The sequence below is a fragment of the Eublepharis macularius genome, chromosome 5, assembly GCF_028583425.1.
Source record: "Eublepharis macularius isolate TG4126 chromosome 5, MPM_Emac_v1.0, whole genome shotgun sequence".
NCBI lineage: Eukaryota > Metazoa > Chordata > Lepidosauria > Squamata > Eublepharidae > Eublepharis > Eublepharis macularius.
Window position 1 is genome coordinate 109,975,381 of NC_072794.1, and position 16,505 is coordinate 109,991,885.

Consider the following 16,505-nt stretch of genomic DNA (forward strand, 5'->3'; position numbering starts at 1 on the left):
ACAGAAATAAATCACTTTATAGTTGGCAGAGCTTACTATCAAAGAAAGTATGCGTAAGTTTGAGGACACCATCCCATGTGTGCCTGTGCCCATGTAAACACTTTTTAATTCCAGACAGAAAGTAAAGGAGTCATTTTAAAATCAATATGTATTCCAGGCTGCGAGATGTGAAATGCAAAATCAGATTTTAGTCACATACAGAAAAACTACCTTATTCTTTCATTTATATAACTTGATAAAGATGACTTTACAGATAACATGGCAGCAAACACAAAGTTTTCTGTTGTGTATGCATGTAGAGAGGAACGTTGGCCAATGTTGCCATATGTACAACACATGCAGTTTTTTTTTAAGTACACGTGAAGACCTTTGGTTAAAAAGTAACGTGGGACACAGCAGCGAGACGGGTCATTCATTCGCTAGAGTCTTCTGTATCAGCCGAGCCTCTAGGCATTAGTTAACACAATAGCTATTCAGGACCACTGACCCACAAAAACGGGGAAAGCGGCAAGGGTAGAGAGACTACGTCTCCCTTACGATTTCCTCCTACAGTCTATTCAGTCCGTAAAAATGTACCGAAATAACGATCGCAGGTATTAAAGGCGCCCGAATGCTTATGAGCGAGGCCTCGTTCCACTGAACTCACCCCCCCCCCCCGGTTCAAAAGCGTCCCTTCCCCTCTCATTCACCTCTTTGATCCCCTTTCGCTGCAGCTTCCTCTCCTTTTCAGGACTCGCGGGCTGGGAAACGAGCTGCACCTGCTTTAGATGAATTATGGTAGAAGTGGAAGTAACTCTCCCCCCCCCTCCCTTCTCGCTCTCAAGTCACATCTCCCGTACAGACACAACCCCTGTGATTAGAGGCTGATCTCCCGTCTGAATGGGACAGAGAGAGGAGGGACCCGAGAAATAGAGTGACTCCCCCACCCGCCCCCGCCCGCCCTTGAGACTTCCATTGAGGAAATCGGAGCAGCAGACGGGGCGAAGGGAGAAGAAGCGGACCCCCCCCCTTCTCTCCATAAGAGCGAAGAAAGCGGTTCAAAGCCTTTGCCGAGAGAAAAGTATGCCCGTGCCTGAACTGCGTTAGTGCTTCCTCCTCCTCCTCCTCCTCCTGTCCGTATCGGCTTCTTCTTTCCCTTCTTTCTTTCTCTCTCTTTCTCTCTTTGTCTCCGAGGTGTTTAACTTTGGGGGACCTCGGGCTGCCTGGGCGCTGGAGGCATTTCTGCTCCACAAGGGAAGAAACTGGACGAGGCGGCAGCGGCAGTAGCAGCAACAGAGGCGGCGGCGGCGGCGGCGGGCGGCAGCAGCAGCAAAGAAGCGGCCACATGCTCCAAGTGGGGGGTGTTAAAAGTTGAGACTCGATTCCAGGCGCTGTCGTGTCGATCGAAACAGGTTGGTGGGATTGGAAACAACAACACCCCCCTCCCTTCCCCAACTTCAGACGCTGTTTAGTTTCAGTAAGGGGAGAGGAGGACCTTTGTAGTTCCTTCCTCTTTTTAATTGTTTAATTAAACGGACTTTTCTGCTTTGAAGATAAATATATTACATAGAATATTTGCGCCGGGTAACTACTTAAAGTTGCTAAACTGGCCATGGTGGGATTTCCCCCCCCCCCAGGTGTCTTGAAAAAACAGGTGTGTGGAGCAGGAAAGTGGGACTTGTGCGTTGTTCCCCCCCCCTCCCCCCGCTCTCGGGTTGCCCCTTACAATTAAAACGAATTCTCGAGGGAGGCCGGCCTTTCCCCGATATCACCTCCCCCCCGCCCCCCGACGCCGCGGTATTTTTGATCGCTTTGTGGCTTTTAGGAAAGGAGACGCGTCAGAGTTGGGGATACCCTTAAAAGAGAAGCTCTCCAGACAAAGAACGGTTCCGCCGGGAGCAACTTTTCAGCTGGGATTCTACGGAGGATGGTGTGGGACTTCAAGGGACTTGGTATCGGGAACTAGTTGGAGCTCTGGAAAGCGTCTAGGGTTCCCTCTTTGTTCATGGGGGGAACAATGTGGGAGGAAGAGACAGGAGGTTCTCGCCTATGGGGGAAATTGACGGAAGGAGTGAGCAGCTAGACTGGATTTTTTAAAAACTTGTTTTGTGAATGTGAAGAGGGGTGGGGAATAGATGTTGCAAAACCGCTTTGGGGTTTCTGCAGATCAATCAGTCCTGTGAGTGTGTCTGTGAATTACAATTTATTGTGATTGACAGGATGGGTAGGCTCAAAGGTTTTCACATTTATGGTCAACTTGAGTATACATGATGGGGAGGGGGGCCTCTGAACTGGAACAGCTGAATTTTTGGAAAGAAATTTTTCCTGGCAAACGAGTTGGTTATGGATAGGAAAGTTTTTGTCTAGTGGGAAGACCAACTCTCTGTGTCTATTCTTATGTTTAATTTTTTTTTCTTTCTGAGATGCTGGAAAATCTTTCACAAGTCCCAGAAGCCACCTTGATGCTTTTCTCATTATTTTTTTAAACGAGAGGAGTGAATTTGAAATAATTATATTCTGAATAACTGATCTTAAAAGTTTGTTTAAAACCGCTAGTGAGGAAGATAAATGCCCTCAATAGTTACACTTTTAATTATAGTCTTCTGTGACTTGAGTGGGCTTAATCTTCCCTGCTTTATCTTTTTCGAAATGCACGAACATATTTATTGAGGTCAGATAATGTTTTCATTCTGATCAGTCTTCCAGGTAGAAAAATCATATCCTGAAAATCTAGTTGATCTTTAAGGTGCTACTGGACCTGAAACTTATCTTGTCAGTGAATCGTCTCTCTTTTAAGACCACTCATGATTTAAAACAATTTTCAGTCTCTCAAAGAGGTAAACTTGAACTAAAATCCAAAGAAAATGATTTTATGCATCAACATCGCCAATTTAATGTGGTGCCAATCCTAGATCTCTGTAAGAGTTGGATGAGCTATGTAAATGCATAAAAGCAGAAAATGATGAACACATGTTTTTAACCTGTCATGGTATTTAAACTAAAAGAGAAAAACATTTTTTTTTAACTTCATGATTTTTCAAAGTCGCTTGTTACCTGTATTGGTTTCTCTTAATTGGAAAATTATGTTTTAAAAAACATTTTAACATGTTTAAGTTTTTTTTCATAAATATATGGACCTAATTACAATTTTTAATACTCTTGTTGGGGTTGGCTGCTTTTACATACTTTGTCTAACCTTGTGAGTGCGTATCATCATTTTTACAACAAAGGGAGCAAGTTCATTAGTTTCTTTGGACACTTGAGAAGTTTCAGGCAAAATCTATTTTAGAATTTGTTCTTGGCATGGGGTTCTGTAAGACTTCTAATCCACTCCTACTATCAAACTTCCAATAGAGCAAATAGTTTTGAGACAAATTTCCTGCCCAACCATTGCTGAAGTTAACGTTTTCTCTTCTTCTAGACATGTTCTCATGTCACTTCTGTATGAAGTTTTGAAAATGCTGTGTAAGGCAAGTGACTCCCAACTACACGGTATTTTTTTCTCTTGTTAAGAAATGCTTTTTGTGTTGATAAACCACATTTTCAGTAAGATTGCAAGGAAATATCAAGTGTTCTGAAATTCAAACTTCCCTTTGAATTTGGCATTTGTGAAATGGAAAATGTTTTTATTAACTCTTCTCAAGTTCAAAATACATTTTGAATAGCTGAGAACTTGTGAAATAATTCATTTAATAAGGGTTGTAATTTCTTCTGAAGCTCAATATGAAAAGGAACGCATTTGACAAACTCATAGTGAGATTTGTCTCTTCCTTAATCTAGCCCTAAGGAATTTCTCTACAGATCCCATTCCAGGGTCCATTGCCGACTTCAATCAAGTGTTCAATTCACGGTACTATTTCTTTGAAGACAAAAATGTACATGAGGCTGTTGTACGCCACAGTCATTCTAGTTTTAGCTGTGGGTTAAAACTTCACTTTAATGCTTTTAGGAAAGCTTTGGGATGTATAATAAAGAATTACTAATTTGTGTTAAAAGGAGGTTTTTAACTCACAACAGAAATAGTATAATACTTTGAAAATTTATTAGTGCATTTTAAAACACTTAAACAAGAAGGGGCTTGTGCTGCCAATAGGCCATTTTGTGTCAAATTGACGCAGTGTGTTACCTCCCTAGGCCCTTGTCACGTTCTTACAATATCGCTCAGTAGCCTAAATATAGTTTACACAAATTGGCCTTTTGTTTAATTTCAGGTATGTGTACTTTAAAATTAGGCTAGGTCTTGCAAGTGGGTGATGTTCAGAGAATTCCATTTTTTTTAAAAAAAATATTTTGCCCCTCATGTTTCCCCTTTGTTTTTAAAACCATACCTTGAAACTGAGAGAAAAGACATAGCACATGTAATTTATTGTGCAAACCAAGTCAGAAAGATAGGCAAAGTGATCAGATTATTCTCATTCCGATCCTTTTTCTTACTCTCCGCCCCCCCCCTTACGGATGTGGGTGTCGTAGAGGTGAAGCAGCTTGCTAAGCCCCTGTGATTCCTGAATTTTGAACTTTTTTCAAAGAAAGTTGTTTAAAGTTTTTTCTCTTTAAAAAATTAGTGACTATTCATGGCCATGCATTGTTAACGTGAATCTTGAATGGGAGGGGGGAATAACTTTTTAGTTAAAACTCGTACAAATAATATTTTAAAATCAATCAGTATAATAAAGGGAGAAAGAACTTTTTTTCTTCAGTGAAATCCTGTTTTGTATTATTAAGCTTTGAGTATTCCTGTGTGGAAAAATCAAAAGTCTGTGTATGTCTCTTCCCTGCCCAAGGAATTCTTCCCTGCCCAAGCTTTTAAAAATTTCATCCTGTTCCATTATAAAGGCAGTGATCACTGGTGTTAGACAAAAACCTTCCTGTAGAGTAAGTGCACATTTGCATTGTGAAACATTGTAAGAGAAGCTAGGTAAATAGACATGGAACCCCTTTCTTTGCAGACTGATAACTTTATAGCACATGAAGTTGCCTGGCATATCTGATTTTCTAATGTCGCAATTTAGGGTTATAATAAGAGTTGTTTCTTCATGTCTGGAACTAGAGGAAGTCATTATGGAGTAAATAGTTTTGGGGTGAGTAGTCTTAATAAATCTGCAGAGGATGTAATTGTTTCTGATCTATTAGCATTCTCATTTTTTTCTTTAACAAAGATTAAAATAAAAAAAACAAAGAAATTTGGCAGATCCCTAATTCAGATTCCTTCTATAGAAAAGATAGTTTCTTTAAGCGGGGGGCGGGGGGGATCTATAAAACAAAGAGCAAATAAAATAACCACTTCAGGCGCTTTCTCTTTTTCTTTTCTAATAACCAAGCCGGGAACTATGTGCAGTCAGTTGTGAAGTTTTTGCCCAGAGAAGCCTAAGAGCTTTTCTTTTCTCATGGCAGAGGGGATGCTTTGGAATCTGATAATGTTTGTGTGTCTCGCTGTGGGGCTGGAATGGGGAGGGGGTAGTTGAAATTTTTCTTTCTGCTCCATGGAGGGGGGGGGGTTGAAAGAGGGAAAGATGTAGTTGTATTTTGCCTTTAAAGAGACATAAAGTCTTTGTGTGAGAAATCTCTGTGGAGTTGGAGAGTTCTTAACCTTTATCTTAAAGAAAATTGGTGGGTGGTTGTGTGGTAGGGGATGAGAAAGAGGTCACCCAAATATGCTCTTCTCTTCTGTGAATCTTCTCTTGATAGAATAGGATTTTGTAGCTTGCTGCTACCGTTCTTTGTGAAGAGCTCTCTCTTTTTCGACAGAAGTCTGTTTTCCTCCAAAAGGTGATGCAGCAGGAAAAGGCATTTCTCCTCCAAAGTTCCTTTTTCCTACCAGCAGGTGCGTTTTTGTTGCTAGTGTTGGCATTCTCTCCAAAAAGACAAGGGAATAACATTGCACAGATCTGCTCGTCTATACCAATGCTCTGCAAAGGCAACACTGTAACATAGGTGTTTGGCATTTAGATCCTGCAGGAATTCATTGTCAGCTAGCATATTCAAAACTCTGTGTGTGTTTGTGTGCATGCTTATTGCCCTTCAGGGCTGAAATAGCCTCTCTTATTGCATCCTTATGCAGGAACTCATTTTTTTTTTGCCTGCAAAAATGTATTGCTTTATCTCAGATTGCTGCGAGAGGGAATAAACTCTTTAAAACATAATTTCAAGACAACAACTTCAAAACAAATCCCGGCGATACCATTTTTGATTTAATTATTTCCCATTTGGTGGTGGTGTGCAAAGAACAGGATGCCACCTTTCAAACTTGGCTAATTCACTTGCCTCCAGGGCTGAGTGATTTCCTTCTTATGTTGGCAGTAACTGCCACATGGCAGGTTTAAACACACCTCCTGAATTGTTGTTCATAGGAAATAGTGAAGACTTGAAGTATAATGGAATAATCTATATCAGGAAAATGTGCATGTTGGTAAGAGGCGTGCTTTTGAAAGACAACTGTTCCTAAATCTATTGTATAGATGATATAATCTTTGTCTATACTTTGGAACGGAGATCACTACTGCAAAATTAGGTTTTCTTCTATTTGTTAATTTGTTAATTTTGTTCTATTTGTTAATTTTATTTTTCCTGCTTCTAATATGTGCACTGATGTATTTTTTGTGGTTCTTGCTTGTCTTAGAAATTCTCTTTTACTAGTCACAAGCATTTTGCTTGGTAGTCAGAACGATGGCTTTCGAAACATTCTGTTGGTTTTTTGTTTGTAAATGATATTTTTGTGTCTGACTTTGTTCTTCTATCCACACTGGAGTTTCAGTTCTAGTATGTGCAGTTTGCACATAGAATTTAAACCAGTTCTTACTTTCTTTGAAAAATCTACTGTATCTTATCTGGAAAAGGATTTTAAAGAAATATGAGTGGGAGTGCAACAGGCCAAATTCTGTAAATATCTTATAATGATTCTTGATCTAAAGGTGGAGGAGCCGGGAGGGGCTGTGCGGCTGATTACTGAATTTACATCTGTTAAAGGATGTGTTTTTTCTATAAAAAAAAAACCAAAAACCTCTCTGCGGAAAGGGTTAAGCATCTAAAACACAGGAGCGAAGTTTAGAAGTGCAAGTGCACTTGCAGGTTTGTGTGTATAAGCCAAGAGAGACAGAAGGGACTGTCTGTATGGAAGGCGATTGCTGAAGACTTGCAAAGTAAGTATTCTGTCAGTTCCAAAATGCTGCTTATATGAAGTATTAGCATTGTGAGCCGGACTTACGAATTTCGTATCCTGCATCATGCTCTGCTGAGTTTGTGTTTATGGCAATATTAGTATCCCACATCAACTCTGCATCAGGCTGCACGTGTTCCCCAGCCCTTGTGTACCTGCACTGGGACAAAGTCTATTTCTTTTACCCATTTCCATGACAGTGGCAAATGGGAAAAAAATTCTTACCTTTTAAAGACTTGTTCTAAATCATAGCATCCTGAATGAATTTATATTTAAACTATTTGTATATTTCATAAGAGGTGAATTTAAATTATAGGAACTTACAAAAATGCAAACTTTAAAGACACTTGTGGAGTGTCACTGGCAAAATTGTATTGCATGATGTCATTTGGGTGTGAGTTAGAATGCTGGTAGTAGTTAAGTGACAGACTTCCATATTGGGAGGGCAAGGTTCTGTCCCAGACTCTCTTCTCCCAATGGGAAGCTTAATTCCATTTCATTAGTTCATGAAATGTGAACAAGGGAAAGTCCTGCAAATCTCTGAGGCAGGAGCAGTCTGTATATTTGTAAAGAATGGGAGCTATGTGACATATTTATATATATCAGGAAAATCTGTATGTCTGTGGTCCTGAATTCTGTTTTAACATGAATGCTTCTCTAGAATTATTATATGCCAGTCTGCATGATAACTTGGGTACTCACTGATATGGTTTAGAAGAACATAAAGCCCTTTTTGCCTGTATGAACATAAGAAGGAGGAAACTGCACTGGTGGAATGTTCAAAAGATGTAGGGAATAAAAACAATGTCCTGTATGAGGGTGGTATAAGGGCCAATGTGCATATACGTTATTGAGCAAAAGGTCATATGTATAGAGTGTATTCCTTCAGGGTAGGATGGGAGCTAACATGCTTCTGGATTTATCTGGCAGTATTTGAGCCTTTCAAATGGAAACTGTTTGTGTAATGGCTCACACATGTGGGAGTGATCAAAGAAGTTTTAGGGAATTTATCTTATCCCTGCAGAAAGAGTTACTTCATTAGAAGCTGCTTATTTCCCTTTAAGAGACCAGAGGTGAGCTAGAATCTTAAATTCTTTTCTTATTTCCCTTACCTTTCCCAACAAGAAAAACACAAAGAGGCTGCAAAGAGCAGTGCAGATAATTTACTTGCAATATTTCAGGCAGTCCTGAAAAATAGCTGATTTGCTTTTGAAGCTCGTTTATCACCTGTGGTGAGTGTTTTTCAACCTTTTTAAAATGTGATATGGCTAAGCTTTCCAAGTGCTCCAGTGCCAGCCAGAATGTGACTTTAACTGGCCAAAGTATCATTTTGAAGCTGGTAAAAGATGTTACCTCTGGTTGAGAATAAACATGGATCTTCAGTTTGGTCTCTTAGAGTCTCTCTACACAAGACATCTTACACAGGGACACTCAAGTGAAAGATCTCCCATTGTAGATACACATGCACTGCTAGGGAGACAGAGTATATTTGAATATAAGACCACACAGAGAAAGTAAGTCACTGGAGTGTCCCTGTGTAAGATGTCTTGTGTAGAGAGGCTCCCAATTAAACACTTGAATATTGCACTGACCAGGGACTCAAGAGGTTGCTGGGTGTATCTTGTCATAGTGAAACTTGATTATACACACAGATATGCCCCTCTAGCTCAGCTTATTTAGGGTTTTCGTATAGTAAATATTACTCGGTATTTCTAGCTTTCTCCATCCCTGTCTCTTAGAACTTGTAGAAATAATGCTAATGAATAAATTTTAAATTAAAACACATCAATGTTTTAAATGCTAAATCATTAATGATGCAACTAGATGATGCATGCCTGTGTTTCAGGTCCTGAACTTAGGGGGTGTCATTTTCTGACACTGTTGTGGAAATTTTTGTGGGGCTTGATTGTGTTGCTTAATTCCTCTCCTTCAAAATATTTTTCTTTCCTTAAACCCTGGAATCTCAAGATTCCAACACATGAAGCTGTATTGAATTGGGCAGTAATCCTACTTTTTGGACTGAAGTACAGTGAAGTCAAGTTAAATGTGCAGCCTGGTACAGGCAGGATTGCCCACGGAAGTGTCCTGTCCCTTTAACAGAGGCTTAATGTGTGGAAATAAGCAGCTCAAGCTTTTCATGGCAAGGTGGTAAATAATGGGATGTTACTTACCTCCATAACATGAAAGTGTCAACTGCCCATTTCTGTGAAAGGGACAAGGCATTTTTCCAGGCCTGTTGGCAACCCGAGGTACAGGTTCAAATTTAATTAATCTGGAAATTTCCAAATATTTACTGTTTTGGGTATGTGCATTTCCACTTAAACCTAGTGTGTTTCATATAAAAAGTAGTATTTAGCATGGCTCCATCTCCGGTTTACATTCATGTTCTGATCCAGACATTCTGAGTTCTCAGCAAAGGCTTTCCCAGTGAGCACAGCTCCTGAAGCCCAAACATCCTTCCATTAACTTGGGAAAAGAGCCATATTACCTTTGGAAGCAGTTTAAGATATGGAAGCATTTTAAGCTATGGATGGTAAACTGTGAGACTCAAGGTAATTACATTAAATCTCAGCTGACTGGCTATATTAGTGGTGTTTGGTTATGCTGCAGTCTTACTAATGTGTGCCATTAGCTTCCCAAGAAACTGTTTATCTCTTGCTAGTTTGGAATGAAGTTCCTAAACCATTGGTTGAGGCATCAAGTCAGTGGGAACAGTGTTGTTCCAATTTCTCTGTCTTCCTGTTAATATTCTGTCTGTGAAGAATTGGTAGTGCACTCATTAAGGGCAACCAACTCAACTAGGTTTTCTGTTCTGTGGACCACATTCTCTGGTTTAAAAGCATTTCAAGAAGATGGTATCATGAGGAGAGAGGGGTGATATGAGTAGCCCAGTTTTGATGAGCCTAATAGAAAGTCCTTGTTGACTGATGGCTTATGTTGATGGCCCAACTGTGTTGGTGCTTCAAACTTCCCTTCTAGTTTTGTATCTGTTTAATGGTACCTGTTGAAGGAAACCAAATATTTTACAGGGAGAAATGTTACCTATGCTTACATTCATTTTGACACAGCTGTTGTCTTCAAATTAAGTTCTAGGCATTGCCATAAGACATTGCCTTGGCTCTATATTGGAGGGTGTTTTGCTGTTGTATCTTGTAGTGGTCGTGCCTCCCTCCCTTTTTTGGGTCAAGCTGCTTTAACTAGTGCATAGCAGATAGTGAAAGCCAAACTAAAGCCCCCAAAGTACAGCTGCACTAAATATTTAATTGTTTCTCTACCCCTTTGCTAAAAGCAGGTATGCTAGCTTGAGGCTTTGGCCATGGGGTCTGATAGGTTGTGTCTGTTTGTTAATTGATGTTGCTTTGCTTTTCTTCTCTGCCTTTGTGTTTTGCTGGGATATGTGCTTTGGATAGCAATTCATAATGCCAACTTATTTTTGTTCTCCATTTGAGTGTGTTTGGCTGACTTAAACTTTCTATGAGTGTGAAAATAGAATTTAATATTTTTAGGACTGCTGTTGTAATAAACTCTTAATATATCTTGCAAGTAGGAAGGTGATTTATTTTCAACTTATCCTTGGTTTATCCCTCTTCCTATTTTTGCTTCTGATGGAAGTATAACATTCATGGAAAGAGACAGTGTTTTGTCAGTCAAAAACCTTTGCAGGATACACCAAATGAGGTAGCTCCTCCTCCCTTTGGCAAAAGTGGCATTTTAAGGGTCAGTTGTATGGAAATGATGCTTCTGCTGAAGGGCGTTTTGTGATTGCTCCCTGACAAGACTTTCCTAAACAGGAGATTGAAATGTGTAATTGAAACTTGTTGAGTTTTGGCTTTATTGCAACTCTTGTTTCATGTTACGTAACTCTGAGAATTCAGTATGGAGAAAGACAGTATTGACTTTTTAAAATGTGAAGTGAAACCATTTTCTTTATGCTGCACAAGGTTTAACAATTGTTTCAAAAATCTATATGACACCACCTCATTGGTCTTCTATATGATAGAACCCTTTGCATTTAAAATAATTTCATAGTGCTTGTCTGGATGAAATACACTGTACTTGAGTTGGGTTGCTACATTCACTTCTATAGCACTTGTCGTAAATCCATGTTTCTTTTTATCATATCCTGTGTGACAGGTCACTGTTGTCCCCATTTTCTGGTTTGGGAAATGAACTTGAGATAAGGGATGGTTCCATGTGGGTCAGATAATGGCACAATTGCTGTTCAGTTGTCTGTGCAGTGTAATGTTGGCTCCAAATGACAATGACAACAATCTGTGGCTCTCCTGTTCTTTCTATGTAGGTAGGTAGGTAGAAATTTTATTATATATGGTCATTGGCCTTAACAAGTTAAAACATACTTACAACCAAAAATATAAAATTCTGGGTGTGTTCTTTCCATGTTACACTCCTGATTTTTCCAGTCATGGAGTTGTGATTCTCCCCACCTTATTGTGAAATAAATGTGCAATTCAGTGATGTGGACGGTCTTTGTGGTAATGCTCCACCATCCCTTTAGAGTGGCATGTGCTTTAACGCTACTCATAGGGCAGAAGTTCTGCTCGGGGGCATTCCATTATACAACTTCTCTCATATTTTGGTTGATGCTTTCACTTCACGGAAACTTCCTACCATGTTATCTGTGAGCAGTGTATAGATACTTGCTGCAATTGTTTTAAATATATATATATATATCATTGGCATTACAATGTTGTTAAAGAAAAGCATTAGTTTTCATCTTACCTGCAATCTTTGGGCAGTGCAGTGACAGCTTCCACAGTCACAATTTATTTCTTTTGGCAGTATGATGCCATTAAGAATTAATGCCATTTCCCAATGTGTGCTTTTTAAGGGAAACATTTACATTTGACAGCGAAAGCTTGGAGTTTCTATCAAGATTTAATTGAAACTAAGGAGCAGCCTTCTGGGGGAGAGTTGCCTAAGTTCCTGTGTGGGAAATGGATGCAAGGTTAATGAATTTGCTCCTTATTGGCAGTTTGGGAACAGTAGTATAGTGCTATGAAAACACCATATCAGTTCACTTTTTTTTAAAGGTCATAGGGCATACCTTGTCCATGTCAATGAACAGTAGGAGGGGCTAAAATCATAATTAGAATAAAACTACTCCCAGTGTGGTTGGGGAAAATGTAGGAGGTGGATTATTTCAGTGGTGTTATCTGCGGATCCTCCGTTGTAATTCCAAATGCAGCTGATACGGAGCCAGAATTGACTGATTTGTGGAGATTGGACTCTATATGGAACAAACTAGAGAATTGCCCAAAGTCACACGGTGAATTTGCTCAGTATCATCTGTTAACTTGGTTCATTGATGCTGTGCATCAATGTTGCTCATAGTCATAATGATCAATATACCGTGAGTTCTGTTGAAAAATGTGCGCCCCTTAGCTGTTTGCTAAACAGAACTCTGTATTTGCAGCTCTCGAACAAAAAGTGGCGGTGTGCAAACATGCTTTTATTGTCTTCATCACTGAGGTCCCTATCTAGAAAAGAAAGCTGTTTGTTTCAGATGCTGTCATTCTCAGCCTGTGCATCTTCCATTAAGTAGTCATGGCATTTCAGTTTGAAATCTTGGGTAAATAAACTGTGGTTATCTCTTCTGCCACAAGATGCTCAAACAGTTCTACATTGAACATTTGAAAGAGAGTAAGAGTGAGACTGTTGTATCCCAAGCAGCAAAACTTCTCCCTGGTGTGTTTGTGAGGAAGATGTGCTGTGGAGCATTTCTTTTCTACGTTGTAGATTGCTCAGGATGTGGAATCAAATTTGTAAGTGCTGAAAGGGCTGCCAAGGAAGCTTGGGACTTGAAATCAGTGACTGGCACACACTAGCTATATTGCGGCCAACTTGTGTTGGCACAGAGTCCTGTGCAGATCTGGTGGCAGATCAACCCGCATGACACTATTTTGACTTCTGGTGACAATTGTACGTAGTGACCTTTCTTGCTATGCCATAGCTACAGAGAAAGCAAACCACAAGATCTTGATTGGTCTCAATTGCCTCATGGCTTGCTAGAAACTTAGCTGGCTGCCTTGACAGAATGGTGGTGTTGAAAATTCAGTTGTTGAGATTCTTGTAGAAGATGCAAAAGGCCTTTACACATCTCTCCTCTTACTTTCTCCCTGTTGAAATCTCTCTCTGTGAAGTACTAGTTGTCCTGCAGTGATCGGGTCATGGCCTGTGTAGAGTTACTCCAGTTTACTGAATTCTGGGAAATGCAGACTTCCAGATTGAGGACTCTTATCAGTGTGTGTTCGATCTTGGCATTCTGTAGCCATCTGGAATAAATAGATTGAAGTCCGACTGAATTAATGAAGTATTTCTTGGTAGTATATTAGACCTTTTTATCTTGTATAGAAGGAAAGAAAAAATACAGTGTGTGCACACTCTTTTCTGTCCCAATTATCATTTTGTAGTTCAATTACATAGTGTAATCATTTCTTAATTTTTTGTCCTCTGATAACAGTGGAAGTCTTTTTTTGAGACTTTTTGTCGTGTTTTCACCTTCCTTAGTAAAAAATGGTCACGTCTCAGTAGAGAGACTTTAATTTTCATTGTCCAAAAACTTTGATATGCCATTCTTGGTTCTCTCCAGGAATAGTCTGTGCTCGCTTGCTTCCCCCCCCCCCCCCCCCAAACCAGGGGCCTTCTATTAGAAGAATTCATAATCCCTAACATTTCTGATGTTTCATAGAAGTAAGTGTCTGGCTTTGCTTGTTGATGGGTAATTGGCTTTCAAAAAAGACTGCATACTCTGGAAAAGACAGCCTATTTGAAATATGATGCAATAAAATTAACTGATACATGAATTTGTTTGTGAATGCCTGTCTTCAAAAAAGCAAAGAATTAAGTATTTGGATACTGCTACTGAATATCTGGAAATATTATTTTGCACCAGAAATTGGTGATAGTAAGCTTATTGGTGGTATCTAATTGGTTTCTTGCAGTGACATGTGAATTCGTTCTTATTTTCTTATAAATAAAGCAGTGGCATTGAGCGCAGTTTTGCAGCTGTCATGGTGGTACGGTACAGTGGGGCTATCAGTGTTTATGACATTCACAAGCTTTTATTGATTAGGGTTAGAATCTCTTTTGACTCTATCTGAGTATTCAGAAAATGCTAAATCTTGGGAATTAGGTCTACCTAATCATGTAGGTAAGGTTTTCCTTAACTGTGCTACTTTAGATTGCTAGTAGTGGTTATATATTTCAATACTTCCCACCGGAGAACTACATTTAGGCTACCCTGCATAGTACATAATAGTTTTTTTTTCTTCCCATGGGGAAATATATGACACATTTCTCATCCTAATAAAATAATATAGTACAAGAAAAGCTTTATTCTTTGGACTTGAGTCTTTGGACTTGAATAAAATCATACCGCGTTTTTTCTCCAAACATGGTTCAAGGAATATTCATTATGGCCCTTCTCAGATCTCAGATGACATTTTTAGAAGTTCAGATTTCCCTGGTCATGCCCACATGACAGCCATTTTCTCTTTCTGTGCAGTGACCATTTCCCCTCTGCCACTGGGTATCAAACCAGAAATTCAATATCATGTTATAACAATGTAGTGGTGTTCAATTGCTGTTTTTTATTTTACAAAAATGCAAAGGGCAGAAGGAGTCCTGGGGAAATGCAGGAAAACCTAACCCTGTGGAGCCCCTGTTGCTGCTGTGCTGTATCAGCATCTGCAGTGGCAACAGAGAACCTACACAAGCTCATTCCCTCAAGACTTTAAATGAGATTCCTCAGGCATCGCTGAAAAGCACAGTGCATCAGTTCTCAAAAAGATGTTTTAGGAGGAGGATATATCTTGTCTTCTACTACTATAGAACTTACTATTGCCTTCTCAGGCATTTAAATACAGCCAGATTTCTGGATGATAGAGTGATTATCTTGCATGTGCTGCTGATTTGTCTGTGTATACCAATGCATGTGGCTGTCTAGCAGTCTTTTAAATCTAGGGTATTTTTTTATGGGGACTTTGTATGATTTTACACTCCAAAATGCCAGCATGTTAGACATTGCACAGGCATGTTTAGAGTCTATAATGTGCCTGGCAGTCGTTTATATATTTTTATCCTTACAATTCCACATAATGACAGGGCAGCTCTACTAATGTATGCTGTTTCAAGAGAGGAGACATTGAGTTGTGAAAATGAAGACATTGCCTATAAAGTCTCATGTTGGCGCTGAACTCACCGGCCTAGAATCAATTGACTGCAAACACTTTGTGCAGTAGGCTTTAGACCTGATAAAAGAACGTTAGGCTGATTATCTGGAAAATGCAATTCCACACGGACCTTGTTGAAGGCAAGGGGGATGGTGGAGGAGATGTTCCAACATGACCCATGGGCATGGAAGGCCACCACCATCTGGCTATTCAGCACTCAGTGAGCTGGATTGTTGAGTCTGTTTCCAATTCCCAATGGGAGTGATAACTCTGTCATAAAAGCCACCAACACAATAGGTGTTAATTTGCTGTCATTTGGACTCTTAGCTGCAGGTCAGTGATTGAAAGGATAGGGAGACTTAATTTCTGCTGCGGAGGTAGAGCTCAGATTCCAATGGGGGTAGCCCTGTTAGCTCCTGAAGCCAGAATGACAAACTTTAAAGAATAGCAAATATATTGCTGCATAAGCCTCTTTGAAATGGAACCTCACTTTGTCAGATGCATGAAGACTTAAACTGCCAATGGATGGTACTTGTTTCATGCATCTGCCAAAGTCAGCTCTGGTTTGAAAAAAATTATGCCATAATAAAATAGTTTAATAGTGCCACAAGATTGTTTTGGTAGAGATAGGCTTAAGACCAGTTGGACATGAAAGGAAAATTTTCTACCCGCTTCTGTTCATTTTGGGTCCTTTCTTTTTTTATTTCTATGAGGATGAAATGGCTTCTGGGCCATGCTCAGCATGATATCCTGTCTATTCTAGACAGAAAACAGAACGGTCACTTCTGCTGCCATTGTGTTGGAGTTAATATTCTGCAAAGCCAGTTATGCCAAACAAGCTACATTTTTTTAAAGGTAAAAAGAATGTGAAGTTAAGGTTTGGTAAGATATAACATGTGCATACATGTAGTCCTCTTGGTGAAATGAGAAACTCAGTTATTTGTTTAATAGCCTGAGCTGAAACTGTAAACTACTTCCTTTTGGGTTTTTTTTCATGCTGAATGAAAGGGCTGATTTGAATTGTTGCCATGTTGGAGGAACAATTAGCTGAACTGAGCTAGGTTCTTAGTTGTGCAGCCTTTGCACCCTGAGGTCGCCACCAATAAAATGATACTATTTCACACTGTAGAGAGAGACACTGAAATAACTTTAAAAACTTGCCAGGGGGGGGTTTAGCCTCT

The 16,505-nt window shown here is 39.6% G+C and overlaps 1 protein-coding gene across 1 annotated transcript in view; it reads left to right on the forward strand.

Moving 5' to 3' along the window:
• The first annotated feature begins 1,302 nt into the window (after positions 1–1,302).
• The window catches only part of FOXP4 (forkhead box P4), a 163,355-nt gene continuing 148,152 nt past the window's right edge, over positions 1,303–16,505 (forward strand). Inside the window, exon 1 of the mRNA XM_054979224.1 lies at positions 1,303–1,391. The gene's annotated coding sequence lies outside the window, so the exon portion shown is untranslated. The remainder of the gene's footprint in view (positions 1,392–16,505) is intronic.